Consider the following 27,086-nt stretch of genomic DNA (forward strand, 5'->3'; position numbering starts at 1 on the left):
ATGACTGCCTCCAACCTCCGAAAGACCCCCAGTAACGTCACCCCCAACATCCCCAGCACAAAACCCACAGGTCAGGAAATGCACATACTTCAAGGACTTCAAATGAGGTTGCCAAGAGCTCATACACATGTGGGATCAGTCCCTCCCATGGCTGGCCAGCTAATGCCCTCAGCATGGCGGGGCTGCTAAGCACCCTGGGACAGAAGGTATATCACCTCTCGGACTCTGAGGGGCAGAAGATGTGAGGTGTGGTGGGAAACAGAGCACGAGAGAGGGACAGGGGAATGGTCAGCTCGGGCCTGCGCCCCCAGCCTGGAGTGCACCTGCCCCCTGGGCCCTTGTTTGGGAGCATCCACCAAGGCAGAGCCTAAACTCGAGAGGGGAGTGTTCCCTGGAAGGGAGTAGGATAAATCCCAGTAGGACCCTTGATAAGGCAAGGTTTAATCACCCCAGATTAATTTTGTCCCCTTCCAAACCTACACCCTCAGGCACCACCTCTCCCAGCAGTGTCTTAGAGTCTGAACCACAGTCCCACCAGCATCAAACTTCCCTCCATCTGACCCTTTCCCCTACTTCGGACAGCTCCTCTGCGGAGGAGGAAAGGGAGAAAGGGTGATGAGGACTATGAAGGACAAAAGCCCTAATAGCTGTAAAAGCTGAGCGGGACACCCCAGACTCTCATGTATCATTAAGGCTGGGCCATAGAACCTTCTCGACCAGGAAAATGTCCCTCTTTTCACCCACCCCACGACCAGGGCAACTTCCTTCCTCTGCGTCCTCATAACACCCCGGGCATCTCTCTATCACTGTGCTAACAACATGATGTTCGTTTTGCTCATGTGACTATTTTCCCCAAGAGGCTGTACGCTCCTTGAGAGCAGGAGCTGCGTACTGCTGAACTAGCTTTGAATTCGGAGTGCCCACCGCAGTGTCCAACACATAATAGACACTTCATCAAGATTTGGTGAAAGCTTCCCCGAGCTTGTGAAATTCACCAGAGAAAATGCAAGAAGCTTCGGGACACACATATCAATGGTCAAGGCAGGGGTGGAGTCGAAACGCAGTCACAGAGAAACCCGGGTGCATTTGCACGTGTTTTCCAGGGCGCAGGGGAGGTGGAGCCAAGAAGCATGGCTGCAGCAGTGACAGAAGGTGCAGGGTCTGAACTCCCAGGACTGAGGCCAGCTGCAGGCTGCCCTCTCTGCTGGTTTTCTACTTCGAAGGCAGGAAAGGACCACAGTCCTTGTAGCATAGAAAGCAACCAGGCCTCTGGGGCGCCTGGGTGGCTCAGTCGGTTAGGCGTCTGACTTCGGATCAGGTCATGATCTCACGATTTGTGAGTTCGAGCCCCGTGTCGGGCTCTGTGCTGACAGCTCAGAGCCTGGAGCCTGCTTGGGATTCTCTGTCTCCTTCTCTGTCTGCCCTCCCTGACTTGTGCTCTGTCTCTCTCTGTCTCTCAAAAATAAATAAATGTAAAAAAGAAAAAATTTTAAAGAAAGGGACCAAGGCCTCTAGCCACCCAGGACCAAGTGCCAGTGTCAAGCTGAGTGAGAAGTAAAGACAGGTGTTACCTATGTGGAAGGTCTATTTCAGATCCTACAGAGTTGCCTTATTATTTTTGGTGGCTTCATTGCACTCTTTCACAAGTCAACCCCAGTTGACTTAACCAGATCTATATTAATGCTCAGGTTATTTCCAATCTTTTGCTATGGTAACTTGTATTTAAATAATAGTCTTGAATATATGTCATTTGACCCATGTGTATCTAAAGGACTAGCTGGGTCAAGACGTATGTGCATTTTAAATTTGACAGATTACTAATAGTCCACCACAGAGGTGCCATCGTATGAGAGTGTCTGTTTCCTTCTCACCACAATGCGAAACTCCCTCGATCTTTGTCAACCCAAGTAATGGTATCTCATCACAGTGCTAATGTGCATTCTGCATGAGTTACATTGAGCAATACTTTCACCTGTTTAAAAAAGGCATTGCAGGGGCGCCTGGATGGCGCAGTCGGTTAAGCGTCCGACTTCAGCCAGGTCACGATCTCGCGGTCCGTGAGTTCGAGCCCCGCGTCAGGCTCTGGGCTGATGGCTCGGAGCCTGGAGCCTGTTTCCGATTCTGTGTCTCCCTCTCTCTCTGCCCCTCCCCCGTTCATACTCTGTCTCTCTCTGTCCCAAAAATAAATAAAAAACGTTGAAAAAAAATTTTTTAAAAAGGCATTGCATTTGCACTTCTTTTGCTATGAAATGTTTACATCCTTTCTCCATTTTTTTTTTTTTTTTTTGCTGTGAAATTCTTGGTCTTTCCTTTTTCATTTGTAAGAACTCTTTATTAAAAAATGTTTAATGTCCGTTTATTTTTAGGAGAGAGAGAGAGAGAGAGAGAGAGAGCATGAGCAAGTGGGGGAGGGGCAGAGAAAGAGGGAGACAGAGAATCTGAAGAGGGCTCTGTGCTGACAGCAGAAAGTCCGCTGTGGGGCTCGAACTTAGAACCTCGAGATCATGAGCTGAGCCAAAGTCAGACACTTAACTGACTGAGCCACCCAGGCATCCCAAGAACTTTTTATTTATTAAAGCAACCTCTTGTTTGGGGCGCCTAGGTGGCTCAATTGGTTAAACATCCTACTCCTGATTTCAGCTCAGGTCATGATCTCACGGTTCATGACCATGGGTTCAAGTCCTACATCTGGCTCCACACTGTACGGAACCTGCTTGAGATTCTCTCTCTCCCTGTCTCTGCCCCTCCCCTGCTCATTGTATCTCTCTTTCTCAAAATAAATAAGCTTTAAAGTAACCTCTTGTTTATGATGTTGCAAATACTTTCCCCATCTGTCATTTGTGTTTTTACCTTTTTATAGTGTTGTGGGGTTTTTTTGGTCATAGAAACATGTGGCTTTTATATGTCTGAGCCTATCAGTACTTTCCTTAATGACTTCTAAGTTTGGGACATGCTTAGATCTTACACACTTCAAGATTAGAAAAATATGTTCCCATATATTCTTCTGGTACTCGAAGACTTTCCTTTCTCTCTCTTTCTCTTTCTTTCTTTTTCTTCTCTCTTCTTTCTAGATTTGACTTTTTTTTTTTTAACATTTTTATTTATTTTTGAGACAGGGAGAGGCAGAGCATGAACAGGGGAGGGTCAGCGAGAGGGGGACACAGAATCTGAAACAGGCTCCAGGCTCCGAGCGGTCAGCACAGAGCCCGACACGGGGCTTGAACTCACGGACCGCGAGATCATGACCTGAGCCGAAGTCGGCCGCTTAACCGACTGAGCCACCCAGGCGCCCCTCTAGATTTGACTTTTAAGTAATCTCTGCACTCAGTGTGGGGCTCAACCCCACAACCCCAAGATCAAGAGTCCCTTACTCCACCAACTGAGCCAGCCAGGCGCCCCTCATTTTATTTTTTAAATATTTGATTGTTCGGTGGCGCCGTTGGTTAAGCTTCTGACTCTTGACTTTGGCCCTGGTCGTGATCTCAGTTTGTGGGACTGAGCCCTGAGTTGGTCTCCACACTGATAGTGTGGAACCTGCTTGGGACTCTCTCTCCCTCTCTCTCTGCCTTTCCTCTTCCTCTCTTTCTCTCTCAAAATAAATAAATAAACATTTAAAAAGATATAAATGTTTGATTAATGGCCCAGAGCAAATTTTGATGTTAGGAACGGCTTTGGTTTTCTCACGTAACAAGGTGGTTTATGTCCGGTCCTCCCCAGCACGGGGAAAAGTCATCTTGTTAAGATGCGGGTTCTGATTCAGTAGGTCCGAGTGGGGCCTGACAGCTTGCGTTTCTAACACGGCCCCAAGAGATGCCATGATGCTCGTCTGCGGACCACATACGAGTAGCAAGTTATAGCTGACCTCTTGTATGATTCTTAAATTCTGTCCTATGCAGTCCATTCCCTAGGGAGGGAGAAGCACGATTGAGCCATCTCATTACATCTTTGAAGGCTCCGGCTGACACTCTCTTTCATAGTAAGTCATATCTGTATTTCTTGGCCCTAGTTTTATATCCTGGATCTAGATGGATCAAGTCAGAACTGTCACTCACATGCCAGCCCTTCAAATTTTCGCTAGACGGCTTTCTTTCATGTGTCCTTTCTTCAGACTGAACGTCTCCTCTTCCTCACCTGCTCCCCCCACGGCAGGGGGGGAGGGGTGGGGAGGAGGATGGAGAAGTGTGTTTGTTGCTCTGCCCCAGCTTTCTCCTTCTAAACTCCAGTCAAGGTTGTAAGTTCTCTGTTGTCTGCTTGTCCCTGTAAGGTCATTAAGTCATCTCACAATCTCACTGGCGGGCAGGAAAGGTCACAGCCTCCCTCCTCTGGCATCTCCCTACCTCCTGAGAGGAGTCGCTCAGACACAGCCCGTGGCGGGAGGGGTGGCCCGGAAGGGACCCAGGAACTGGGTGGAGATAGTGGCCCCAGTGGTGTGCTGGTAAATGCTTGACAACTGGCTCTCCCAGAGAAGAAGCCGCCCTGATTTGTAGTGTTTGCTGATTTCCATGATATAAATCTCCCACGGAGACAGTTCAGGCTGGCAGCGGGAAGGCACCGCGTGCAACAGCCCAATGCTGTAAGGCGTTTTTACCGCACAGAATAAATGCAAGTCGCCTGAAGAACATAACAGATTGCAGTATGACAGAAAGTGATGCGTCTTGAGTGTTTACTACTTTTCTTTTGAATATAACTTATTGCATTGGAAGTTTTTAAAGACGGCTATGTTTAACAACTGGCTTGTGAACGTTTTGAAAATTTAACCGTGGGCTGTGGTGAGCCTGGCTGAGCCAGATCCGGCACAACCCCGGTGGGCGTCTATCTTGCAGGTCTGAGTCTCCCCCGTTCCTGAGACCTCTGAGAGAGAGAGGGAGAGAGAGAGAGAGAGAGAGAGAGAGAGAGAGAGAGAGAGAATGAGAGAGAGCGCGCAAGCAAGGTCACTCTGCTCTGCAGGCTCTTTGCTTTTGGCCCCTTTGGAACCTCTCCTACCGCTCCCGTCCCCAGCCTTGAAGCCAGCCCCCCACGTTTCCAACACCAGTGTTCTGCTGCCCCCTAGTGGCAGCTCCTGTCCTCTGCGGCCGCCCGAGAGCTTTATCTCACCGCAGGACCCACCCGCAACCTGGCAGGATCAGAAGCTCGCGGGCAAGTTAAACAATCTCCCCCTCCCACACCGGCCTTCTGGAACTCAGAGGGGGGCCGAGTCAGAGAAGGGGGGGGCGAGTCAGAGCACCCAGGGCCTCCTGCCCCGCCGTTCCCTCCCGATCCCGGATTCGTAGGTTCTCACTGCCCTCTGCAGTTTCCTCGAGGTATTGAAAAATAGAGCAAGCTTCTGCCGGGTCAGTGGCGTCTATATCTGCACAGTCAGCCCGAAACTGGGAGGCCCGAGAAGAGCTGCTGTGAGAGGATGCTGACTCAAGAGTGTGGTCTGCTGTCGTTTTTGCCTTGGGGCCGCATGGGAAACTCTCAGCAGTCATCTGCTTTAGAGCCGGGCTTCCGGTCATCTCAGAGCAGCCGAGAAGGGGAAGGTGTCAGCACGGCACCAACACTTCCTCCAATAGTGGGGCCAGCAGTCACGCCAACAGCGTCCCTGCCCCTGGTCCCAAGTAGAACGGAAAACTCCAGCTTGGGAGAACTCTGGGATCCCCTAAGGATGTCGTCCTCAAAGCTCATTGACCGAGCCCCTTCAGTAAGAAATGTGTTACAACTAACTGCTGACATTTCCATGATTTTCTATTCTGCCTTTTCCATTAAAAACAAAAGCAGGGGCTCCTGGTTGGTTCAGTGGGTGAAGCCACAGACACCTGATTTCTGCTCAGATCACGATCTCAGGTGTGCCATGAGATCAGGCCCCGCCTCCGGGTCTGTGATGATAGTGCAGAGCCTACTTGGGATTCTCTCTCTCTCTCTCTCTCTCTCTCTCTCTCCTCCTCCCCCCACAAATAAATAACAAAAAAGCTTGCCACACTCAATAAGTAGAATTCACAGCTTGTTAATGGGTTATCACCTGCAGTTTGCAAAAACACCGGCTTAAGGCAACCCCTCATTTCAGAGAAGAAACGGAGGGCAGAGAAAGAACAAGCTTGCTTAATAGCAAATCAGGGGTAGATCCCGTTCTAGATCCAGTTCTAGAATTCTCTGGGCTCTTCTGCCATCACTCCAGGGCCTCCTCTGGGCCCTGTCCCAGGGCTCTCTTTGCACTGAAGCCCGGAGGCCTCACTCTTTGTGGCCCTGATCCATTTAGGACAGACTACCAGGATCTGACCGTGGGCTCCTTCCTGCCGCTGAAGTCAAGGGTTGTCAGCTGGTATGTCTCAGGTCCTCCCAGATGAACTTCCCCTTTCCCAGCGCAAGGCGGCAGCAAAGAGAAGCAAACAGACTGGCTGGTTGAAAAAGGGTGTGGTAGGTTCCCGACAGGACAGGTGCTTTAACCTAGGAGGTAAGTGAATACCGTCTGCATGTTCGCTTGAAGTCAGAGGCTTGAGGGCAGTATTTTACCAAAGACGCGTGGAATTTACTTACTTACAAAGGTTCAAGGGTGTAGGGGATATGCTTATGACCGAATAATGCCCGATGCAATATTTGTTGAATGAGCGCTTGATGGAAATACCAATCTGTGCAATCTTCCTGAAAAGTATTTTCTCATTACGTTTTCAAAAATTTTTAATATTCAAGCCCACCGATCCAGAAATTGCACCAGTAGGAGTTTAATGCAAGGTGCCAATTATATATATAAAGATGCTTGCTACAAAATGATAGATCTTTAGTGGAAAATATTAAATAACATCAACGTGGAATTCGTTTTTAACTTCTGCTGCAACAAAAAAATGTGTACTGTGCAACCATTGAGGCATAGTGGTGCAGGGTGTGGAAAAGGAAGTGTACAAAAGAATATGTGTGCAATGAGCCATTTGTGTTCAGTGTTCAGAGATTCTCTTTGTAGTGGGGTGAAGGTGGGGTGCCTCCCTAAGAAGCGTGGACATTCAGCATCACCTGGGGAGTTTGTCACACCACACAGCCTTCCCCAAGCCCTCACGCCCAGTGGACTGTGATGTGCCCCTCTGCGAGCGACAGCTTCCCTTTGAGAATCATTGCTCGGTGGGGGGTGGGAGGGGTGGGGAAATGCTGGAGGTATACACATCCCTCTTTGTGTGCAGGATGTGTGTTCACGTGGGATGTTGGTGGCGGGGGGTCACTAGTGTGGCAGCAGGAATTGTTTCTGGGTGGTGAGATTTTCAAGTGATTTTCAATAACAAAAACAATACTTTGAATGATCATGGTAAAAATACAGTTTGTTTCATCATTCATCTGTTGAAGGACCTCTGGGCTGCTTCAGGTTTTTTGTTATCACAAACAAAGTTGCCGCGAGTGTTCACATCCAGGTTGTTGTGTGAGCATGCTATCGTATCGTTTCTCTGACATAAATGCCCAAGAGTGCAGTTGAGGCTTGTTTTATGGTCTAGCATATGGTCTATCCCGGAGAGTGCTCTGTGTGCACTGGAGAGGAAAGTATATTCCGTTGTTGGCGAGAGAGTTCCATAGATGCATGTCAGGTCTAGTTGGTTTATAGTGCTGTTGAAGTTTTCATGTCCTAGTTGGTCTTCTGTCTAGTTCTAGCTATTCTTGAAAGCGGGATATGGAGATCTTCAGTAGTCTCCAGATTGTTGACTTGTCTGTTTCTTCGTTTTTGTTGGATTTTGCTTCATGTATTTGGTGCTCTGTCATCAGGTGCATATATGTTTATAATTGTTATGTCTTCCTGATGGATTGACCCTTTTGTCATTATGAAGTATCCTACTTGATGTCTGTTAACATTTTTTTATTTTAAGATCTATTTTGTCTGAGAGGCGTCTGGGTGGCTCCATCAGTTAAGCATCTGACGTCAGCTCCCCTCATGATGTCACAGTTCATGAGTTTGAGCCCCATATCGGACTCTGTGGACAGCATGGAGCCTGCTTTAGATTCTCTCTCTCTCTCTCTCTCTCTCTCTCTCTCTCTCTTTCTCTGTCTCTCTCTCAAATATAAATAAGTAAACATTAACAAATATAAATATATATCTGGGGCACCTGGGTGGCTCAGTCAGTTAAGCATCCAACTTCAGCTCGGGTCATGATCTCACGGTTCATGAGTTCGGCTTTCCACCATCAGCTTGGAGCCCACTTTGGATCCTCTGTCTCCCTCTCTCTCTCTCTGCCCCTTCCTGCCTTCACACGTGCACGTGCGCACATGCACTCTCTCTTCCCAAAACAAATATCTTTTCAAAATAAAAAAAATTACTAAAATTAATAAAAGATCTATTTTGCCTCATATCACTCTGCCCGTTCTAGCTTTCACGTGATTGCTGTTTGCATGATGTGTCTGTTTCCTTTCTTCCACCTTCCGTCCATTTGTACCTTTCAATATGAAGTGGGCCTCCTGTAACCAGAATATAGCTGGATTGTGTGGTTTTTTTTTTTTATCCATTCCGACAATCTCTATCTTTATTGAGATTGTTCGATCTACTCGTGTTTAATGGTTCATTAATATTGTTGGAGTTCCATCTGTCATTTTACGTTTCATTTTCTCTATGTTTCATGAATCTGTCTGATGTAGTATTTTAATTTTTTAATGATTTTTCACTGATTTTTTTAGCTATTATTTTAATGGTTACCCTAGGCCTTACCATATACATTTTAACTCATGAGAATCAGCTTCGGACTTATACTAGCTTAATCCCAGTGATATACAGAAATGTTACTCTCCCGTAGCTCTATTTCATCCTTTCTCCCTTCTTTTTATGGTATTACTGTCACATAAGGAGGTTTTTCTTGAATTTAATTTTTATTTTTTTAATGTTTATTTTTCTTTTTGTGAGCAGGGGAAGGGCGGAGAGAGAAGGGGACAGAGGATCCAAAGCGAGCTCCACACTGACAGCAGCAAGCCCAATGCCGGGCTCAAACTCATGAACGGCAAGATCATGACCTGAGCTGAAGTCATATGCTCAACCGACAGTTTCCTAGGCACCCCAGGAGCTTTTTTTAAGGTACAGATTTCTACATCAGATATCACATATCTGATAAGGGGTTAATATCCAAAATATATAAAGAACTCATACAACTCGATAACAAAAACCCCAAACAATTTGATTTAAAAATGGGCAGAGGAGGGGCACCTGGATGGCTCAGTTGGTTAAGCGTCTGACTTCAGCTCAGGTCATGGTCTCATGGTTCGTGGGTTCAAGCCCCGCATTGGGCTCTGTGCTGATAGCTCAGAGCCTGGTGCCTGCTTCGGATTCTGTGTCTCCCTCTCTCTTTCTGTCTCTCCCCCACTTGTGCTCTCTCTCTGTCTCTCAAAAGTAAATAAATAAACATTAAAGAGAATGTTTTTAATGGGCAGGGGATCTTCCAGACAGCTTTCCAAAAGATATATAGATGGCCAACAGGTACATGAAATGGTGCTCAACATCACTAATCACCAGGGAAATGCAAGTCAAATCACAATGAAATATCACCTCATATGTGTTTGAATGGCCGTACCAAAAAGACAAGAAATTAACAAGTGTTGGTGAGGATGTGGAGAAAAAGGAACCCTCGTGCACTGTTGGTGGAAACGTAAACTGATGCAGCTGCTGTGGAAAACAGTATGGCAGTTCCTCAAAAAATTAAAAATACAGCTACTATGTGATCCAGCAATCCCACTTCTGGGTATTTATCTGAAGGAAATGGAAAACTAACTTGAAAAAGTATCTGCAGCCCCGTGTTCACTGCAGCCTTACCTACAATCGCCAGGATATGGAAACTAAGTGCCCATCAGTGGATGAATGGATAAAGAAAATGTGGTGTCTGTATTTAATAGAATATTATTCACCATAAAAAGAAAGGAAATCCTGCCATTTGCAACAACATGGATAGACCTTAAGGGTGTTATGCTGAGTGAACTAAGTCAGACAGAAAGATAAATACTATATGATCTCACTTACATGTGGAAACTCAAATCATGAAAAACAGGAAACAAAAACACTGAACCCACAGATAGAGAAAACAAATTGGTGGTTGCTAGATGCAGGACATGGGAGGGTGGGAGAAATGGGTAAATGTGGTCAAGAGGTACAAGCTTCCAGGGCACCTGGGTGGCTCCGTTGGTTGAGCGTCCAACTTCAGCTCAGATCATGATCTTACAGCTCATGAGTTCAAATCCCGTGTTGGGCTCTGTGCTGACAGTTCAGAGCCTGGAGCCTGCTTCAGATTCTGTGTCTCTCTGCCCCTCCCCTGCTCGTGCTCTGTCTCTCTCTCAAAAATAAATAAACATTAAAAAAAAAAGATGTACAAGCTTCCAATTACAAAATAAATAAGTCCTGGCGATGTAATGTACAACATAGTGACTGAAGTTAATAATACTTTCTTATATATTTGAACTTTGCAGGTTGGTAGATCATAAAAGTTCTTATCCCAAGAAAAATATTTTGTAACATATTTGAAAAATATTTATCTATGGTGATGAACGTTAGCTAGACTTGTTGTAGTGATCATTTTGCAATCTATATGTATTTATGTTATTTATATATATATATGTTATTATATATAATAATTATGTTACACACCTGAAACTAATATAATGTTACATATAAAATATATTTCAATTCTAAAAATTAGAAAACAATAAGGGCTTCTGCCTAGCTCTGTCAATGGAATATGTGACTCGTGGTCTCAGGGCTGTGGGTTCGAGCCCCAAGTTAGGTATAGAGATCACTTTAAAAATAAAATCTTTAAAAAATTTAAAAATGGGATGCCTAGGTGGCTCAGTTGGTTGGGAGTCTGACTCTTGATTCTGGCTCAGGTCATGATCTCAGGGTCATGAGATCAAGCCCAAAATCGAGCTCCACACTGGGCATGGAGCCTGCTTGAGATTCTCTCTCTTCCTCTCCCTCTACCCCTTCCCCACTGCCCAGCCCCCACTCACTCTCTCTCCCTAAAAAAAAAAAAAAAAAAAAGTAAAAAACAATAAATAAATGAGTAGTTACACATGAAAAAAACCCACAAAAAACCAGCCCTATTAACTGTTTTAAAAAGTCAGTGGTAGTACAGTAAAACCTTGGTTTGCAAGCATGATTCGTTCCGGAAACATGCTTGTCATCCAAAACACTTGTATATCAAAGCAAATTTCCCCATAAGAAATAAAGGCAACTGAGATGATTCGTTCCACAACCCAAAAATATTCATATAAAAATAATTACAATACTGTAATATACTACAAAATAAAGAAATACAAAAGAACAAAATATAAAGAAAAATAAACAAATTAACCTGCACTTACCTTTGTAAACCTCCGTGGCTGGTGTAAGAGAGACAGGAGAGAAGGGGGTTATTGTGTAGGACGACTTTCACTAACAGAATCACTGATACCTGTTGGCTCAATGGAATCTTTTTCTGCATGGGGGCCATTGTATATGCTCGCACGGATGTTGACTACAGTACAGTATTAATAAACTCTTGTCATATACTGTATTTAATGTAACTGGCAATAAGGCAGCAGAGGAAAGGGTCTGTATCTGCAGGCAGCTTGACCTAGAGTGAAGCAAAACATTCCTAGGCTCACTCTTGTAGGAAAAAGCAAAGGACTGTCCATAGGTGCTTTGAAGTGATGAAAAATACACAAGTGCCAGTTGTGGGCACCTTCCAACATTGTGAAACATCACTGATTTCTGCCGAACACCACGGCCTGAGACCGAGCGTCTGAGCGTGGGAGAGAATAACCCACAATCCAGCAGTGCACACAAGAGAAGAACCATTGGCTCACTGTGATCATGTGACATTCAGCGTCACCTACTACTCGTATTGCAAGACATTGCTCGTTTTATTTAAATTTAAAATAAATTTAAAACTTATTAGAAATGTTTGCTCATCTTGTGGAACACTCACAGAAGTTACTCACAATCCAAGGTTTTACTGTATTATTATTAATACTAGTATTAAAATCTAGTTCATTCTGACCTTCTCCCTTGTTGCCAATAAAGTAAAATCTAACATTAAAATGCATGAAGCATAATACCTATATTTCTCAGTATTTATTCTATCACAAACATAGCTATATTCCTCTATTACCTATCACTATCTTTAAAATTCTGAAAATACTTTTTAAATTAAAAAAATTGTTAATGTTTATTTATTTTTGAGAGACAGACAGAGACAGAGAGAGAGACAGAGTGTGAGCAGAGGAGGGGCAGAGAGAGAGGGAGACACAGAGACTCCAGGCTCTGCGCTCTCAGCACAGAACCCGATGGGGGGGCTCAAACTCACAAACCGTGAGATCATGACCTGAGCCGAAGTCGGATGCTTAACTGACTGAGCCACCCAGGTGCCCCTGAAAAAATTTTTTTAAAGGCAAGATTTCTGCCCTCCACCCCAGACCTACAGAATCAGAACCTGTATTTTTTTAAAGCTTCCTGGGCAATTATGATGATTGGCAAGTTTGGGGATTACTTTTCTAGCAGGCGGCAAACAGATCCAGACGTAGCAACAGTCAGACACCCAGGGAATGATAGGCCTGTATGCAGAGCCTACATCTTACAGCTTCTACCCAGGGCTCTTTCTCACATGTTCTGCTGCTTCCTCAAATGGCCCTCTGTAGAAGTTTCTCTCTCGGTTTGAGGCTTTTAGCTCTTGCTTGCTTTCAGACAAAGAAGAGAAAAAATGGTAAACCATTGCGACCCCATGGGAATTTGAGGGGACAGTTGGGAGCCCTGCAGATTTGTCCGGGATGTCCAACCAAGAATTGGTCACAAGTCATTCCAGGAAGGGCTTCCTTGCCCTTGGGTTACCCACGAGGAAGTAATCTGGTAAACCAAAGGACATTTTACCTATTCCTTTAGCATTTATGAAGTGTCCAGTGTGTGCCAGGAACTGGGGTAGGCATTAGGGATAAAAAGATAAGACACCATTCCTGTTCTCAAGGTGCTTATGAAATATATAAAGAATATATGGGAAATCTTTAACTTACTCAAAAAGCTTTATGAAATGATTTTTTTCCATAATTTATATGGTAGCAGCACCTAATTTAACCTGAAATCATTTGGTAGCAAAACCTGACCTGAACTGTCCTAAGGCGATGAATTCATCTCGCTTAGTGTGACTATTCATACACTTCGCTGCAGAAGTATCGATGTGGTTTGACTTACAGCATGCTGCCCCAGACGTCACTGGGGTTGTTATATACAGTATCTGCACCAAATTATCTTTCTAAAATTGAAATAATTCTGAATTCTAAAACACATCTGGCCTAAGGGTTTTTACTCTCCCTAGGGCTTCTGATAAGAGATTGTGCACTTGCATTTCTTCAAGTCCTTTTTGTCCAGCAGGAATTCCAGAGATTTGAAGTTCATGGCCATGGTGAAGCCAGAACTCCCCATAAAGAGCCCCTGCATGACCATGGAGACACAAATGTAAGAGCACCAGCATTTTTATGTGAGGCAGTCTTTGAACTTCTCCTGTTGCAGAGCACTGGACCCAGCTTGGCTGGGGAACCTTCCAGAGCATCATGATATAATCTGGGATATGGTCTGACCAACTTTGACAATGGCGGCCAAGGGGGACAATCGGACTGCATTGACCTGCAAAGCAAGACAGTCCTTGTTGCAGCTGCTGGGCTGTGACCATGAGCCTCTGTCCAGCTGTCAGTGCCCGAGTCAGGTCAGGGTCTGACAGGAGGGAACAATTCTCCCAGCAGCTGGGGGCAACCCAGGAATGGGAAATCCAGGGTGAGGACATGCCGAGTCCAGGCCAAGAGGTGGGCAACAAGGTCCAAACTTTCGCCAGAGGGTTCAGAGCGGGGCCCAGTCCTGGAGAAAGGCACAGGAAAGAGCAAGCACAGTCTCAGTCTGAGAAGCTTCAGGAAGGACATTTCCAGAGGGTTCTGTCCTCACTAGTGCTGGACAGAAGTAACAATTTTTGCGTATGTTTCCCGAGTCTCCACTTTCCTTAGAAAAGAAACATTTTGTCGTTAAGAAACATTTTGTCGTTGGGGCGCCTGGGTGGCGCAGTCGGTTAAGCGTCCGACTTCAGCCAGGTCACGATCTCGCGGTCCGTGAGTTCGAGCCCCGCGTCAGGCTCTGGGCTGATGGCTCGGAGCCTGGAGCCTGTTTCCGATTCTGTGTCTCCCTCTCTCTCTGCCCCTCCCCCGTTCATGCTCTGTCTCTCTCTGTCCCAAAAATAAATAAAAAAAAAAAAAAAAAGAAACATTTTGTCGTTAAGAAACATTTTGTCGTTATTTCGTTAGCAAAGTTAAGAAACATTTTGTCTTTATTTCGTTAGCAAAGAAACAACTTGAAGAAAGTTTGGAACATAGAATGAATGCTCCACATCATGTGTCATCGGGGAAACACAAATTAAATCAACCATGAGATATCACTCCCTCCCTACTAGAGTAACCCAAATCCAGAATGCTGTCACCAAACCACTAAACGCCAGGTGCGGGGGACGATGTGGAACAAGAGGGACCCTCACTTGCCACTGGTGGGAAAGCAAAATGGTGCAGCCACTTTGGAAGACCGGTGGCGGTTTCTTAGAAGACTGAACCTACTCTTATCATATGATCCAGCAACTGTGTTTCTTGGTATTTACCCAAAGGAGCAGAAATATGCGTCCGTACAAAAACTTCCACGCAGACGTTTATAGCAGACTTAGTCATAATTGCCAAAACTTGGAAGGAACCGAGATGGCCTTCGGTAGGCGAATGGACAAACTGTGGTCCAGCCACCCGACGGAATGTTATTCAGCACTAGAAAGAAATGAGCTGGGAAGCCATGAAAAGGCATGGAGGAAACTCAAACGTGAGTCGCTGAGTGGAGATAGCCAAGCTAAGAAGGCTACGTACTGTGTGGTTCCAACTATATGACATTCTGGAAAAGGCAAAACTGTGGAGATGGTGAAAAGGTCAGTGGTTGCCAAGGGGTGCAGTGGGAGTGGGATAAACTGATGGAGCACAGAGGATTTGGGGGACAGTGAAAACACTCTGTCAGATACCGTCGTGATGGACACATATCATTATACATTTGTTCAAATCCATACAAATCTACAACACCATGAGGGAACAGAAATGTAAACTGTAGACTCTGGGTCTATAGACTTAGTGTAGTTTCCTCATTTATAACAAAAGCACCCCTCTGGTGGGGTGGTGATAATGGGCGAGGCTGTGTATGGGTGGAACAGGGGGGTTATGAGAAATCTCTGTATTTTCCTCTCGATTTTGAACCTAAAACTTCTCTAAAACATAGCCTTAAATAGAATGTAGGGGTTCCTGGGTGGCTCAGTCAGTTAAGCATCCAGCTCTTGGGCTCTTGATTTTGGCTCAGGTCATGATCTTACGGTTCATGAGTTCAAGCCCCATGTTGGGCTCTGTGCTGACAGCATGGAGCCTGCTTGGGATTCTCTGTCTCTCTCTCTCTCTCTCTCTGCCCCTCCCCCGCATGCATGCACATGCTCTCAAAATAAATAAATAAACAGTAAAAACATAGAATGTGGAGGAACACATTCACTCATACTTTTCTGAGTTCCCTGCCTCTATTTCTTCATAAGCATGTTTTCAATTGGCATAGCATAGAGAAATGCTCTTTTCCCTTCACATTAAACATAACCCACTTCTCTCCTTTTCACCAAAGCAACTCAGGCTTGACCACCGGCTCCACTTTCACTGTGATCCCTGCCCCTTCCGCCATCATTCTAGGGGCTTTCCTGTCCCTTTGTCCCTTTCCGTGGTCGCCCCAGCTGATCCCTGCATAGCACAGATACAGCACTCTCATTGGTGGAGGGTTTTTCCAGAACAACCACAGCCCAGGTGGTGAGATAGCCCAGGTGGTGACTGCAGCAGGTGCCCCAGCTTGATCCCCTCGCCCTCAATGTCTCTAATGAGCCGGAAAACAGGGGGAAATTAACTTCACAAAATGCAGATGGCATTCTCCCGATCGGGGTCTGTCCTTGTTCTTTCTCAAGACATCCTTAATCCCTCCTCCATTTGTTCCCTCATCTTATTCCACACCCGGCAGAATGGACACCAGAAGGAGGAAAAAACCTTTGTGCCTTACCACCCTTAGGTCATAGCAAAGTGACCACGTCCCCACCCCACCCCACCTTTAGGAAAAGAAGCAGCTCACAAAAAGCTAAAAACCTGAAGTTTTAGCTGAAATAAGCATCAGCTTTTGCTTTCTGCTTCAAAACAAGTCTGCATTTGCTTGAAAACTTCTAGTTTGGGTTCAAGGCACAGGCTCTGGGGGCGCCTGGGTGGGTCAGTCGGTTTAGCGTCTGACTCTTGATTTTGGCTCAAGTCGCGATCTCACAGTTTGAGCCCCTTGTCGGGCTCAGCACTGACAGCAAGGAGCCTGCTTGGGATTCTTTCTCTCTCCCTCTTTCTCTGCCCCCCCCACTTGCACGCTCTAAATAAATAAATAAATAAATAAATAAATAAATAAAGTTTATAAAAAAGAGGGTACCTGGGGGGCTCAGTCTGACTTCGGCTCAGGTCATGATCTTGTGGTTTCTAGGTTCAGGCCCTGCGTCGGGCTCTGAGCTGACAGCTTGGAGCCTGGAGCCTGCTTCGAATTCTCTGTCTCCCTCTCCCTCTGTCTCACTCCCACTCGGGCTCTGTCTCTGTCTCTCTCAAAAATAAATAAATATTAAAAAAAAAACCTTAAAAATAAAAAAGGCAGAGGCTTTGGAGCCATAGCACAGGGGTTTGCATCTGGCTCTTCGGTTTGCCAGCTGGGACCCTGGACAAGGTACTTCGCTCGGTTCTCAGCCTTGGTTTCCTCACAGCCTTGATGTAATGATTCCATGCATTTAATAGAAATCAAGTTCTTAGACCAGGGACAGGCACCCAGTAAGCACTACTGTGTTAGCTCTTATTACTTTAATATGAAAATGCATAAAATCACTTTCTCGCTAGGTTACTAAACTTCCCGCATCCCTTGTCTATCCCGATCAGATCCGAGCAAAAGAACGACGATCCCTAGAGATATACCATGTTCTAGAACCCTTCCTACAGTACTGATGACTCCATGTTATAGAGCACGGAGGCAGAGAAAAGTTGACCCCAGAGCGGCTCCAGGCCAAATCCCTGCAGCTGGGTGTTCAGTGCCAACCGGCCCTGTTTCCTCCTGCACCCACTGAGGCTGCAACCCTTTTGCCTGGCACCAAAGCCCAGGCCAACCTTGCCTGACTGCGGGTTCTTACCATGGTTTCTCACTGCTCCAAAACACCCTAAGGGTAATCATGCCTTGACTAATCACTAAGGGAGCCTTCCCCAAAACTGATATTTTGAAACCTCCCTTTCAATGCACCATAGTAAAAGGGAGACTTTCCTTTCTTTTGCAAGGTGGGAGGAGGACTATTTTGAAGGCAGGCCCCTTCTTAGACAATTTTAAGAAAGTGCAAATATGGAATTTGAGGACCTAGATACCAGTTCCCCTAAAACTAGGCTTGTGCACATACTTCTTGAAGTCTTCTGCTACCTACAAGGGTAGATATACTCTGTTTTGTTTTGTTTTTAAAATTTTTTAATGTTTATTTATTTTTGAGAGAGACAGACAGACAGACAGACAGAGTGAGAGTAGGGGAGAGGCAGAGAGAGAGAGGGAGACACAGAATCTGAAGCAGGCTCCAGGCTCTGAGCTGTCAGCATGAGCCATCAGCACAGAGCCCGATGCAGGGATCGAACTACAAACCATGAGATGACCTGGGCTGAAGTTGGACACTTAACTGACTGAGCCACCCAGGCGCCCCAGATATACTCCATTTTGAAGACTGCTGTTCTCTAGTACAATGCCCTGAATGCAGTAGGCATTTACAACATGTACGTTTATTTGTCTTGAAGAAGAAACAACAGAATCAAAAGTTCAGACACAAGAAACCCAGGGCAGGTTTGAGGGACAGAAGGCAGTTGGCTGTGGTTGAAGTCACAGGTATAAGCAAGGAGAATCCTAGGATGCAAGGCTGGAAGAGAAGCGTGGAGGGGGGGCAAAGTGCTAGGGCCCTGAATGCCACACTAGGGTGTTTGGGCGTCAGTCTTTTCATAGTCGCTGAGGAGTCTTAATTAAAGTAGAAGCAGCAGCTGTGGGATGACTGTAAGAACACTTTGTTAGGAATCAGGAGTCTTGGGTTCGTTTTGCCTCGGTCACTGTGGGACATCAGGGAAGTCCCTCCGAGGCTTCATGTCTTTGGCCAAGTGGCCTAGAAGCAGAGCCTGAGACAGGAATTCAGATGCCTATGACGTGCGTACGTGGGGGGAGGGCTCTCGGAGGAAGGGAACGTGGGAAGCATGCTGAAGAGGAAGTTGCCAAACCAGGCTGTGTCTCAGGCGACGACCTTGGCCTCCTCCACAGATGCTCTGGGTGTAACTCCCACCACAGCAGAGCCCTCCCTGAGGAAGGGGCCGGGCTTTGGAGCCTGCATGAGCTGTTGGCCACCATAACCTGCAGGCATCTCAGGGAGAGGTGCTCCCGTCAGCCAGAGCTGGCCCCCAGAGGACACAGGCAGGAGCCTTCGTCACTGCTGCCATCATCACGGTGGCGGGGGTGGGTACGCGCAGTTATTTCCAGTATCCACCGTATAAAACAGGCATAACACGCTGACCTCACTGAGGTTGCGGTGGGAGCCAGGAAATAGAAATTCTAAGCCGGGAAGTGACAACAGTGGGGTCGCAGAAGTGTGGCTAAGTGGCTGCAGGGCGGTAGCGTGCCGGGAGGCCAGCCCGGACGGTTCACGAGAGCCGACTGCCGAGTCTTTAAGGATCTCAGCAAGCTGGTGGTAAAACACAGCCATTGGGACAAAATTAAATTATGTAAGCTTACAATTAAATGACGGTATTAAACGCAATGGTAAAAAATAATTCAAAACTCATTTTAGTGCTGTGATCTTGAGGTCATTTGCCGCCACTGTATTGGTCCCGTGGAAATATTATGTAATAGTGAGCTACTACACATCTTTTCTCACCCCCGTGTTCAAAGACGGAGTTGGAAAACGCCACAAATCAGGGCTTCTCTTTTTTCTCAGCGAACCAATTATTAAACGTTTACCAGCGAGCGCATTGTGGCTTCAGAGCAACTCGTTCTCCCCCTAGCCCACAAAAATATGCACACAATGGCCTGCTTAAGAGAAGGTTCTCTCTGCAGCCAGGAGAGGGGTGGGTGTTTCTTCTGGGAATTTTAAAGCTGGGTGTTAGTAAGGGAGGAAACACTATGGAGGGAGGTTGGGGTGGGGGGTGGCTCTTCTCCTCTACCAAGCACACACCTTCGCAGGTAGGATCTACCTGGTTGTGACACTTCGTCCCTCTGAAGCCAAAAGAGCTCATGGCCTGTGAAAATTTCTCAGGTGCTTGGAACAATGTTAAATTATGACTATTTATCAATTCACTGAAAACGCGCTTGTGTGTCTCATAGGGTGTGGTACTGCTTATATGGGCCCCGGCTTCAAAGAGGGGGTGAATGATAAGACTCTTTCCAAGCCAGGAAACCCCTAGCGGGAAGATAGCATTTTCCCCAGCTCCTAACCCTTAAAGAACCGAAGGAGTTAGTCCCTTTGGAGCCCTGAGGAGTAAGATTTAATGATTAAGGCTATTGTATTTATAAAGCCATTGTTATTTAACAGACAAATTCTTTGTTGTAGATGAGTTCTTAGAGAACCCTTAAAAGGACGCCTGCACAAACACTTATGAAGCTGTGACAAATCTTCTTGTGTTTAGAAGCACACACTATCCCCTCTGTCCAGGCAGATCCACTCTCCTGGGTCCACCCGTCCAGAGGAAGTAGGGAGGCAGGAGGCCACCCGTCTAGCACTGAGCTCAGGTGTAAAGCTTACAGACAGGAAATGCAGATGCTTATTTAAAACATCCTCCTGCTCACCTCCCAGGGGTTCTGTGCTAATAAATTGGCATTAATAAGATAAACTAATTGGGGGTGGCCTGGCTCACAGGCCGGGTTCTCAGCTGCTACCTCCTGGCTCCCGGCGCTGGCTGCCAGCGGGAATTGTGCTGGGGGGTGGGGAGGGGCGGGGTGGGGGATGGGGCAGAAACAGAGGAGCCTGGTGTCTGGGGCACAGGGCCCCTGGCTTGTTACAAAGAGTCAAGCAAAGCCTCCTCTGCCGTTCCCCAGCCTGCAGAAGGAGGCACTCTTAACCACTTGGAGGTGTAGTTCCCTCGGGAGAGTAAAATCGTAGCCCGTAGGCAAAGTAACGTCTATTTCAAATGTAAGTGAGGAAACACATTCGTTTTCAGGCTGTAAGGACAACCAAACCTCTCTCTCTATTTTTTCCTTTGGTCGGTTTAATTGTTATATATTTGACAATGCCTAATCATAATCTATTTCATTCAGACCCTATTTATTCAAGGGGGCGTTCTTTATAGTTGCTAGATTGTCGTACGTCTGTCTTACACTATAAATATCTGTGTGATTCTTTGGCCAACAAGTAGCACAGCACCGCATTGAGGGAGGTCCTCTGAATGACACACGCTGAACAGTTTTTTATTTTAGTTCATTTAAATTTAAATGGTCACATGCGGCTGGTGGCTGCCCTCATTACACAGTACGATCTGTGTTCGTAACAGCTCTGCTTTGATTCATACATTCATTCACCCATTCAAACAACTATTTACGGAGCTTCAGCCCTGAGCAGTGTGCTGTGCTAGGTTCTGTGGACACAGGATTCCCTGCTCTGAGGAAACTTCCAGTCTAGCAGGGGAGGTATGCTTATAAGGAAACACTGCGTGTTAAGTGCCGGGGAGGAGCACTTTTGGGGGTGCGCTGCCCGGATGAGAGGCTGGGTCCAGCAGAAGAACGGGGTTTTTCCCACAGGAGTGACGTTTAAGCTGGATCTTAAAATAGGAGTACACCACAAAAATGAGCGAGAGGGTTCAGGAAGAGAAGTTGTTTAATATCTTACCCGTTTGATCATGATGACGCAGATACCTTTGGGGTTAGCAGTGCCTGGGCACTCTGGAGACCCTCACACAAATAACTTTGCAAGACAACTGCAAAAGGAAAAGCTTTTTTGACAGGGGTTTTCTGAATGCCAAGATTCCCAGCTGGGGAGGGATTGTGTTCATTCTCCCGTCTGGGGACAAGATCAGGAAGCAACCTGCTGCGAAGATTAGTTCCTAAAGGCCTCTGGAAAACCTGTGTGGCTCAGTTGGTTAAGCGCCCGACTTCTGCTCATGTCACGATCTCATGGTTTGTGAGTCTGAGCCTTGTATCGGGCTTTCTGCTGTCAGCACGGAGCCTGCTTGAGATCCTCCACCGCCCCCCTCTCTGCCCTTCTCCCCTCTGAAAAAAAAAATAAACATTAAAAAAAAACCCCGAGGTTTCATACATTTAGAGAGAGAAAGAGTCTGAACCTGAGGCTGTCTTCTTGCCAGTTGGCTGGCAGGAAGTAGGAGAGAGAAATGTTGTCTGCTTTCCCTACTATTACTGGTAGACAGGTGCAGAAGAGAATAGCTTCAAAAAATCCTTACCTCTCTAATACATCGATGCAGGTGAAATTTGCCCCAAGTGATCATTGCAGATAGTCTGTACAGGGGGAAATATGCCTTGTGTAAAAGCAGGAACCAGAGTGGCTCCACTCGGCCTTGCCCTCAGAGCAGGGACAGGGCTAAGATGTGCCTAAAGGCAGGCTGGTTACCTGCTGTTCCAGGGCCTCTCCTCCTCCCCACCTGCCTCCTCGTTCACTGCCCAGTCTACTGGGAATGGAGTTTCCCCTGCCTGGGGTTGGAGACTAATTCCATGTACTTGGGAAGGGCTCTGCATCTGGGAGCCGACAGCTTGAATGTGTGTATGTCTTCTCAAGTGATCTCAGAGGCTCAGTTCTGCCCTCAGCACTATTGGGCAGGAAGCTAATCCAAGGGAGATATTATTTTTATTTATTTAATTTAATTTTTTTTTTAAAGAGAGAGAAAACAAGAGTGGGGGAGAGGGCAGAGGGAGACAGAGAGAGAGAGAGAGAGAGAGAGAGAGAGAGAGAGAGAAAGAGAATCCCAAGCAAGCTCTATGCTCAGCCCAGAGCCTAACGGAGGGCCAGATCTCATGACAGTGAGATCATGACCTGAGCCCAAATCAAGAGTCGGATGCTTAACCCACTGAGCCACCCAGTGCCCCTATTTTTTATTTTTTAATTCCAAAGTAGGAAGTGGGAAAGCAGGTGGAAAGATGCTCTCAAGCCTGGAACTGGGTGGGGGCAGAAAAGGCTAGGTACTTAAGAATGTGCTGGATGTGGGGGTAATAAAGGGATTGTGGAAACATGAGGTCTCTGTACATGCCACTGAGGGGGACCACCAGCGCTGTGGAATGGCCAAAAGGGAGAAGGATCAAAGCTAGTCTCCTTGTTCCTTCCCTCCTTCCCTTAATTCTGTGTATAAATTGAAATGTGATCTTCTCTCCTGGCCTACAGTGAGCAGGGAGGAGGTGCTGGGTGGGAGACAAGGGAAGAGTCTTGTCTATCAGGGACCCTAGCTTCTTGGAGGACCTATAAGAAACTGGGGCTTCTGGTAGCTTCTCCCTTCAGCTTTCTCTGCACCTGCTTTCTTGCCATCTTGTGTCGTGAGGGTCAGAGATTCCTGGGACTTTCTAAAATGTGTTCCTTCTATTTTCCCTCGGAGCATGCTACTCAGCTTGCTTTTCTATGTCCTCATTCAACCACATTGCTATCGCTGAGCGTGGCCACCACTCTGTTCTTGTTCTTCCTCATGGTGCCAGAATTTCTTCCCTTCGGCACTTGTCCACGGTGGATCAGTGTAAGAGAAGAATGAACTGGGAAGAGGCCACATACTGGAGTCTCTGAGATCTTTGAGCAAATCCCAATACACCCCTTACCGTCTTCAAAGTTAGGGAGAAACCCTCAAGACCACCCTCATTTCTGACAGTGATTGCAGGCTTGGGCTTCTTCAAGACCATGCTCGGGTTCAATAATTATCTAGTGGGACATACAGAACTCACTGGAAGCTAGAGTACCCACAGTTATGCTTTATTGCAGCAAAAGGATACAGATTAAAGTCAGCCCAGAGGAGAGGTGCATGGGACAGCATTCAGGAGGGCTCCACTGCGGAGTTTCCAGTTGTCTGCCCCCCGAGATGTGTAGACAGCAGTACATTCCAGGAAAGATGTCTGGCGATATGCACAGTGTTGCCAACCAAGGAAGCTCACCCAAGCCTTAGTGTCCAGAGTCTTTACCAAGACTAACCAAGCTACACCCATGTAGCTACACTTGGTTTCTAGCCTCTCTGGAGGCTGAGTTGATACATGCCCAAAGCCCCCACCACAAATCACGTTGTTAGCATAGACTGTTGAGTGTGGCCTCAGGCCCCCAGGTAAAGACACTTTTATTAGCATATCCCAAGGGTTCAGAGATGACATCCCAGAAACCAAACAGCTAGGCTAGACTTCCCTTTGGGCAAGGTTAAGCTTTTGCCACATCTCATCTGTGTGATGTTGAAATTTTACTAACCTCACTGGGCCTCTATTTCTTTATCAGCAAACTGGAGACAATGACCACCAATCTTATTGGGCTTTTGTGAGGACTAAGTGATATGACAGATGTAAAAGGAGAGCTGGTATATGGAAGGGTTCAACAAAAATTAGGTCCCTCCTGGTTTCCTCCAGGTTCTCATCTCCTAAATCGGCCCGGGGCATCATTCCCTCTTTCCTCTTCTTCCACCCCTTATACCAATTTGCTTTTATTTTTACCCCCAGAAAAGGGTACTACCCTACGTGTTGTTACTAAGCTGTTCTTTTAAAAGGGTGTGTGTGTGTGTGTGTGTGTGTGTGTGTGTGTGTTACTTTTTAAAAATGGCTCCATACTTCTCCATTGCACAAGCATACTGGATCATTGCCGTCTGCGTGGGCTGCACAACATCCCAATGCACACGCATCTTTGTGACTTGTGTCAGTGTTTCTGCAGGCTGCATTCTTGCACCTCTACCCAAAAGGCATGAAGCAGCATGTGCAGGAGGGTGGCTTGGAGGGCATAACAGACATTGCTGCGGCCCAGTCCTGTCCCTTGTCTTTCATCATCCCTGCCCGTGCCCACTGTCCCACTGCATCTGAGATTCAGTGCATGGGGGCTTTCTCTTGGCCTGAGTCCAGGGTTAGGCAAGGCTTGTGCCATTGCTTGGGAGCAATGAGATGCTGGGGAATGTGAAAGTCATTGGTGACCTACCATTCACCATGAGAGAGGACACAGCGAGTGGGGTTTCAAGGCCAGGGTCAACAGAGTCCATGCCCGCTAGAGTTTCAGCCAGAACTCAAAAATACAAACCCAGGGAAGAAGAGGAAGCAGGAAGGCCAGATGAATGTCTGGAAAGAAAAAAGCAACCACTGTCTGCCCTTGGCACTGAGTAGCTTTGTTCCTGACACACTAGTAGAACAGCCTGCACCAGATCCAGGCCTGTCTCTGTCCCCAGAGTCCATCACCGGCAGGTGGTGTCCCTCCCCTGGTCAGGACAGGCCAGTGGCTGGGGACACGGAGGCCAAGGAAACACCTGCTTCTATCCTGTCTGGGCATCTGGCAGCCTTGGATGCCCATCAGGCCTGGACTTAATTTCTTTACACTAAGGCCATGAGATATGAGCTCCAGTTCCGTCTCAACCACCGAATCACTGCATGATTTCTATCTGCGTGATCTTCTTGCACAGACTTGGTTTTCTCAGCTGCTAAAAAAATGAAGCAAAGGAAGAGAAAGTTGGGCAGTAACTAACATTTGTGCAGAGCATTTAGTTTACAAAGTGCCTTATCTCCTTGGTGCTCACTTTATCCCCACTTTCCATAGGAGGAAATATGTCTTAGAGGGGTTCGGTGATCTGACCATGTTCACCCTGCTGGTCGGCCAGGACTTTCTTGGAAAATCCTATGTTTCTTCAACTGACCATACTGGAAGATTCTAACTTTGTAAGTCTAAGATTTTTAGGGCCTGCCCTAAAATAGCAAAACAGTTTTGGGGCGCCTGGGTGGCTCAGTCGGTTAAGCGGCCGACTTCAGCTCAGGTCACGATCCCGCGGTCCGTGAGTTCGAGCCCCGCGTCGGGCTCTGGGCTGACGGCTCGGAGCCTGGAGCCTGCTTCCGATTCTGTGTCTCCCTCTCCCTCTGCCCCTCCCCCGTTCATGCTCTGTCTCTCTCTGTCTCAAAAATAAATAAAACGTTAAAAAAAAAAAAAAGAAAAAAAATAGCAAAACAGTTTTAAGTAGGAGCTTTCAGACACATCTGGGCTTTGACCATCACTTGGGCAGGTTACTTGGAGCTTTGGTTTTCTCCTCTCGAATCATAATAAGGCAATATTTATTAAGTGTTTATGACAAACACTGTGCTACATGAACAGTATATGACAAACACTGTGCTACATGAACTATTTTGCTTATCCTCACAACACCTCTATGAGGTAATATAATTATCCCTGTTTTACAGATGAAGAAACTGAGGCTTGAAGATATCAATAGCTGTGTAGTGGGAATAGAGAAACCAAGAGAGACTGGAACTTGTCAGAAGGCTCTAGAGAGAATCTTCAAGTAGATAAAATTGATAGACTCTCTGAAAGTTCTGAACATATGGATATAGACAATTGATGGAGCATTTAGTGTTGAATTGTAATTGCTGTATGTAAGACAAGTAAACAAAACACGATAATTCTTAAGTCCAGAAAACATAAAAAGTTTGCAGGAAATGAAAAGGTCAGTTGTGAATAGGATTTGAGTAGTCATAATGAATACCTTTTTAAATGATTTTTTTTTTAAATGTTTATTTATTTTGAGAGAGAGAGAGAAAGAGAAAGCGTGAGCAGGGGACTGGGCAGAGAGAGAGGGAGAGAGAGAATCCCAAACAGGCTCTGCACTGTTGCAGAGCCTGACGTGGGGCTCGAACTCACAAACCCTGAATCATGACTTGAGCTGAAAATCAGGAGTCAGATGCTTACCTGACTGAGCCACAAGTTCTTGGTTTGGGTTGGTTCTCAAACCAAGGAATAGTGATCCACTTTAACAACCCTAAAGCGTAGGCATCCCTGGAAGCAGATACTTTCACCAACACAGGCCATGCTGAGACAAAGCAGCTGACAGAAATGCTCCCCAGTATCTCAAATGAGGCTTTAAATATCTTTGGGCTGAAGCTCTGCCCAAACAATCTGTGGATGGAAAGGCACCACTTGCTACTGGAGAGGATAATGATGATGAAGGTCCAGATCTCGTGGAGAATTTGGATGAAGCTTCCAAGAATGAAGCACACTGAATGGAGTCAACTTCTGAAGAAGAAAAAACTTGAAGAAGTTACTGGGAGCTGCTATTGTATATGATGACTGCTTTTTAAAAATTTTATTCATGGATCTGATAAAATCTGGATCTCGAATATTTTTTAAGCCCAAGACCCTTGGACACTGCAGCTCTTTTCAGTTTTTGCTTATATACAATTCATTCTTCGCAGCTAATTAAGCTGAAGAAGCCCGGGAATAAAGTTTGAAACAACATTAATAAAGTTCTTTGCCTAGTTAAGAAAGAAAGAAAGAAAGAAAGAAAGAAAGAAAGAAAGAAAGAAAGAAAGAAATCTCATAGAATAATTTGACTCTGATTCAGCTACATGCTTGTATAGCTTTAATTATATATATATATTTTTCATAAAAAAATTTTTTTTACGTTTATTTATTTGTGAGACAGTGAGAGAGAGACAGAGCATGCGTGGGGGAGGGGCAGAGAAAGGGGGAGACACAGAAGCCGAAACAGGCTCCAGGCTCTGAGCTGTCAGCACAGAGCCCGACGCGGGGCTCGAACTCACGGACCGCGAGATCGTGACCTGAGCTGAAGTCGGGCGCTCAACCGACTGAGCCACCCAGGCGCCCAACTTTAACTATATTTTTTAAAGAAATAAAAGGAAAATCAGCAAATTGCTCAAGTTGACCCAGATCTGATATGGTGGAGGTGGGGTCTGAACCCTAGCCAGCTACCTCTAGAGCTGATCCCACAGCCACTATGCAATACGGCCTATAAAATATCTACCTGCTAGCACTGTAAAAAACAAGTGACTGATATATACAAGAAATTGAGTGCTTAGAAAAGGAAAATTATCTTCTTTCTCCCACTGAGCCAGCCATGTGGACACTTCCGGTAGG

At 46.2% G+C, this 27,086-nt stretch overlaps 1 pseudogene; it reads left to right on the forward strand.

Annotated features, from left to right (window-relative positions):
• On the forward strand, positions 1–26,248 carry LOC131495558 (transcription factor BTF3-like; annotated as a pseudogene).
• The last annotated feature ends 838 nt before the right edge of the window (positions 26,249–27,086 follow it).

The sequence above is a fragment of the Neofelis nebulosa genome, chromosome 15, assembly GCF_028018385.1.
Source record: "Neofelis nebulosa isolate mNeoNeb1 chromosome 15, mNeoNeb1.pri, whole genome shotgun sequence".
NCBI classification, from domain to species: Eukaryota; Metazoa; Chordata; class Mammalia; order Carnivora; family Felidae; genus Neofelis; species Neofelis nebulosa.